Here is a 6,520-nt window from a genome sequence, read left to right as displayed (position 1 = left end):
GACTGGATCTATTCCCATTTTTGGAGGATAGTCTTTTCAGCCCCCTCAAGATGGAAGGTGGAATGATATGGTTCCCCTGCTTTAAATGAAATTGCGTGGGATTTGGTAAGAGCACCTGCGCTCAATTTGAATTGTGGAGGAATACATGCTGTGACAATGACCCCAATAGCTAGTTTTTCTCAGACAAAGTGGCAGACTAATTCAATTTGAATTTGGTTGTTCCTGCATGGAAAACAGGATCAACCATCATCTTCAGTGCACTAAGGTTATACCATACAAATTGAGGAGGTAGAGATTATTTCACACCAATGTCACCGAAAGGAAATCTAGGTGAATCCAGCTGCAGTGAAGGATGTTAAAAAGTAATCTTCAATTAAGAAAGTTACCAAAAATTATGATGAATTTGATTTTTAAAAGTTAATTAATAGTTTGAGTGACTGGTTTAGTTTCTATATTTAAACAATTCAATTTCACAGGCTTACAGAAAAAAAAAAAAAAAAATTGTTAGGTAAAATGATTTTCTTATTTGGTTTTACTATGGAAAATCAGAAAGAGAATCAAATGTACTTAAAAGTAATTAGAAATTTGTACATTTTTAAGTTATTTAATCTTTACATAAAAAAAGAAAAATAAGTAAAATGAATTTGAAATAATATATAAAAATAATTTATTGTTTTTAAATCAATTTTTATCTTGTTAAATTACAAACACCAATTTATAAGAGGTCTACATTTAGTGGATAGTAGATCATAAATCAGAAGAATTGATTAAATTAGATCAAATTAATTCTTATCTCAATGTAATGACATGAGATAATAGATTACAATTAACTGTTTTTAATGGAATATTTAGTCAACTTCATAATTGGATTCTAAAAAAATTAATATTTTTCTATAAGTCTTAGTGGCCCTCATTTGAGCTCATAGTCTTCGTTGGTATAAAGGTTTGAAGAAAATTGAAGAATTAATCATTTATGTGCATAATGACATTTTGATCAAAGCATAAGGTTACACAATATTTAATGATTAATTATAATGGGTTTTTCTATAGTAGACTAATTAATTAATTGGAGCTGGGTGAAGCTAATTAAAATTAATTAGGACGTAGTTTGTTAGATTAAGTAATTCAAGCCCAAATTAGGCCAAAGATAAGCTAACGACTCTTAAGCCCAAAAGAGTGGCTATATCAACCTCTTAGTTTAAAATTAATCATTTTATTCACTCTATTCTTGATCTACTAGAGAAAAAGCCTTAACATCCATCTCTCTCCCTCTTGAGTATATTGTGACCCTATACATGTGCTAAGGATCAAAAATAGAGTTATTGGGTTAAAGATTCATGGTTTTTTTTTAATCTCTATTGCAAAAAGAATTAGGTTTGAGAACATTCAAACCCCAAGTATGATTTATAACACACCATATGGGGTTAAAGTTATGTTTTTTATCGCTTTCGTAATGCTTAGGTCTTAAATGCATGCATCTCAAAGCTCAAATGAATATCGAATCACCAATAGATTTTTCATTATAATCAGACTATTGTATTATCAACAACGATTTCACAACTATCATGCTCAAGACATAACTTTCAAACCTAGAATCCTAAAAATAATACTATCCCACTAAATGTGAGGTCTTAAACTGATCAAGAACATAAATACCTAATTTGTAGACCAAATACACTACTCCCCTTAAAACCAAGACCTAGACTTAATGAAACACTAACAATGTAGTCATAAGTTAAAAGCAAAGACAAAAAATGACCTAAAACTGTCAAAATGAAATAGTCCTATGGATAAAAAATGAAATATAAGACCATAACCAAGGCTTTGAAATAAAATGTTATTTAAAAGTGGAAGCTTCTAAAAATTTCCTAGGATATAAAATCCTTAGTTGTAAAGGAGTGAAATAAGAATGCATCAAACTATTACTTTGTAGTATTAGAATGCATCAAACTATTAGTTTGTAGTGCAACTAAGCCATTTTTATAATCTAAATTTGTCTAGTTTTATCGAATTTTGAAAAATAAATTTGAAGACTTGGAAGTAGAAGTACAAAAAAAAAAAAAGGAATCATGAAAATTAGTCCTTGGCTTAGCTTGGGTTGGAGCTTTGGAAACCCATTTATTATTATTTCTTTTCCTATTATATAGGATCATATCAATCACAAGCTTATTAATTTGCTTATGGAATTCCTCAAACTTTCTAATATAATACTTATCACTAATATGACATTTTTCTTATAATAAAATAAACATCTATACATGCATACATACATAATATATATATACCTCTTTAGTTGGGAATCACCTTTTTGGCCTTGGCAAAGTTAGTATTTACACAACTAGGAGTGGTAGACTCATCAACATAACCTAGGCCTCTCTTGACACTAGAAGACTTACTCAAATTTATCTAATTATTCAACAATTTAGAATTTAAGTGTTCCTTCTTACAAGTTAGTGTTTTTCAATCTTATAATTTATAATTTCAAGAGCCATAACATCATTATTTTTAACCATACTTCTATGTTCATATTGAAGAAACTTATTCTTATTAAGCATATTTTGATGTTTAGAATTTAGCTTCTTAATCTTATCTAGCAAGCAAAGATTTCCATATTTCATGAATTTGAGCTAATTATCATTTGTATTATGGTTCTTAGTTTTCATAGAACTAATATGAGATAGATAAATTTCTCTTTAGTTTAATATTCTCACTTTAGATTTTGAAGCTTTCCTCGTATAAAGCATCATAGGCATCTTTTAACTCGTCACATTCCACTTCATCCTTATCACTAGAGTTCTCATCTTTCATGATATCGACTCTGTTACCTCTATAGAGATTACAAAGGCAATATATATATCTTGATAAGACAAACGAAAATAACGCGGGAAGGGGGGGGGGGGGGGGGCGGGGCGGACTTTCTTCATTTTCAAATTATTAATCATGTCTTACTACTTCTTTGATTCAAGAGTAAAAGATTCACCTAAATTTCCTTAGTTTTTGGGTTTCTTATTCAACCTTCTATTTCCTTTACTCAATCTTTCCCAATCAAGATAATTTTTTCAAAAAATTAATGTAAACTAATTTTCTTTCCTTCAAACTCCATGTTATCAAGAATAGAGGTAGGAATAAAAAAAATACTAAAGTTAATTTTCACCTATTCTAATACCAATTGAGAGTCTGTCTTGATCACAAAACTACTTAGAGTTGGAGAGAATATATGGTCCAAGCAATATATTTTCCAATTTTTAAATATATCGAAATTTTCTTAATTATTAACTAATTTCAATCAAAAATATTTAAAAAAAATCAACACAAAGAAACACTAATTATAGGTGAAAAACCATCTGCATAATCTCTCAACAATTCTACAAATGCCAATAAACATAAAAAATAAAAAACATTATAAAAATTGGTTCTTAAAAATTTGGGAAATTTTTAACATCTAATTACCATACCTCTGATGCTTGAGAAACTTGACCTCAATCGAAACTATTAACATCCAAGGAAGTAAGAAGTGTCAGACCAATGTATAATTGGAAATTGTCAACCTAATCCGAAGCACCGCCAATTCCCCAATCATTGTAATGTCAATCTTTTTAAGATTCCCTTCAATATTGAATAATCACATGTAGTAAAGACAACCCAATACTTAGGAAATTGTGTTGCATGCATGACACTTCATTGTATGTGTTGGGGACCATGAATAATGCCGTGCATCTTTCCATTATTTACCGACATTTGCCTTATTTCTTTTCATTCTATCTTCCTTTGCAACAAGGATATCTTTTCGACAAAAAGGTGGTGATTGTCTAAATGTAAGTAGACATGCAAACAATTGAATAACAGTCAGTACACAACATCTTTGTCCCTTTCTCCCAAATGGTATAATGTAGAAAAATGAATTAGACATTATAGCATAAAATTATTGTCTCCAAATGTGACAGTCTAGTTCCTATTGGAAATTTAATTTAAATTCAAGATTTTAGAATTAGAATGAATCTCTTAGAGGATTCTTCTTTTAATTATCTTTAATTTGGTTGGTGAAGTACTATTCTTCTTTATGAAATGATTGGAAAAAAATTGATCATATGGGACTTTAGCTTCTTAGTTTTTTACAGAATTTAGGTTTGTTTGATTCCTGAAAAATTTGAGGGAAAATACGAAAAAAAAAATTAAAGGAAAAAAATAAAAATAAATTTGAAATCAATAAATTGTTTTTATATGTTACTTCAAATTCATTTCAATTATTTAATTCTTTTATATAAAGATTAAATAATTTTAAAATATATAAATTTTTCAATAATTTTAATTATATTTAACTTTCTTTTATATTTTTCATGTTAAAATCAAATATGAAAAAAATCATTTGTTTTAATAATTTTTTTTCTTTAATTCTTTCTGAAAACCAAAGATAATCTTAGAGTGATGGTAACTTGTGATTACTACGGCATTGCTATAAGCTATTTAGAGGCGATCATGATTTAATTTATTGAAACAATAATTTGGAAGTAGTGATGATAGGTTTTCTGAAAATATTTTCTACAATTTCATCACCAGTGATGTAACTATTATCTTTCTCCACATTGAAATCACATTCAATTTTGTCACCAAGGATGTAATTAACCATTGTCTATTCAATTTCGTCACTAAGGATGTAATCATTATCTCCTCCCAAATTAAAGTCACATTCAATTTCGTCACTAGTGATGTAACTATTGTCATCCTCACAAATTGAAGTGACATTTAATTTTCTTGTAAAAGCATTTCAAAATAATTTCTACTTAATTTTGTTTTAGCATAATAATGAAAATTTAAGTAGAAATCATCATTGGATCCACTTTGAATGATAGGTCCTTGGAAGAATAATAAAGTAGAGATTCAGATGCACCAAATGGTCTGACCTATATATCATTAAAATACTTCGATTAATCATTAGCTCTTAGATCCTATAAATTGCATTTCTAAAATTAATGTAGCATTAGCTAGCACCAAAGCCAAAGGTGCATCATTGCCAAATGGAAATCAAATTGGCTTATGTAATCAATTATATGTATAAAAAGTTGTTCCATTTGGAATGTTTTAAATCATTAATAACTTAATTTTTGGGAGTGATTATATTTTATTAATATTCTAGTTAGCTATGGAAGAAATTTGGTAGCCAAGGATCTTAGGTCAAATATTTGTATGTTCTAGTTTTTTTTTTCCCATTTTGGGGAAATTTTTATTTTTCATCATCCTACACATATGCAACACAATTTCAAGTATTTTTGGTATTAGAGAAGGGAGACTTTTTCTAAATGATATAATTTATTTATTTTTTTTTTGTTCTTCTGTGTCCTTGGTAGTTTGGTTTTGAAACCAATAAAATCTTTTTGAATTGATTTTTAAGAAATTAAAAGCTTTTTTTAAAGTTTAATAAATGTTTTTAAGTTTGTTCAGTTGTTTTTTTTTTTTTTTTTATCAGAACCCTTTAGTTAAAAATAAAAGAAATTAAATTAAAAATTTAAAAATAAAAAACCTTAATATGAAAGTGAGAAAAATATTATTTTTTTTAAAAGCTTTATTATGACTTATGTAAGAATTTCCTTGATATTTAAAAAAAAAATTACAAGGCTAATATTGTTACTTAAAAATTGTGACTTTACCTTCAACTTTAACTTTCATTTAAAACCAAAAATAAAAATTTATCTAAAATAAAACCTAATACTTGGATTCTGTTTTTGATATTTCTACACAAATTGACAAATTTAGAATAAACAATTTAAGACTCAACTCATATTATTGTCATTTGTGCACAAATTAAAAAGGTTGGACTATCTTTTTGGATATTTCTACAAGTGTATATTTACATTCATGTACGTATAAATTATTCTTAACTTCATAAATATGATTTAAAGTTATAAGGATCCTTATACCCAAAACGGTCAATATCTAACACAGATCTTAGGCCTATAGAGTGAATTGGAGTAATCTACTTGTTGTTTAGGAAAAGTCCATGACATCGAAGAAAATTGATGCATGTCTTCAAGATTATTGAAAGAAGAGGAAATCTAATTAAGATAGAAAAATATCAAAGCTTATGTCAGATATAGTCCAAGTTAAAATGCTTGGCCGAACATCAACCTTCCCCGAAAGTGAGTAGTTGCCAAAACGGATGCTTTTCTTAAACAATACCGAGGATTGGTGACTTTCCACCATTCTTACATGACTTCTTTCTATTTTGATTTTGCAACCAACAAAACCTTTGCGCTAATAAACAGATTTAGGACAAAGTACTATTCAAGAATTGAACTCTTATATCTGACATTTGTACAACAAAAATTCTGTCTTATGTTTGAAATCATTGTTAATCAGCAGTCCAAAACTAGCAATCTACCTTACCTTAATTGGTGTGACACAAGCATTTTTCCCTTCAATATTTATGTGCTCATCTTTGTGGTTTCATTTTAAACTTCCACAATCCATTATCTTTGGAAATTTGAATGCAGCTACACCTTTCATAGTCTTGCAAACCAGTCAA

The sequence above is a fragment of the Vitis riparia genome, chromosome 2 (genome assembly GCF_004353265.1).
Source record: "Vitis riparia cultivar Riparia Gloire de Montpellier isolate 1030 chromosome 2, EGFV_Vit.rip_1.0, whole genome shotgun sequence".
NCBI lineage: Eukaryota > Viridiplantae > Streptophyta > Magnoliopsida > Vitales > Vitaceae > Vitis > Vitis riparia.
This window is presented reverse-complemented; position numbering follows the sequence as displayed.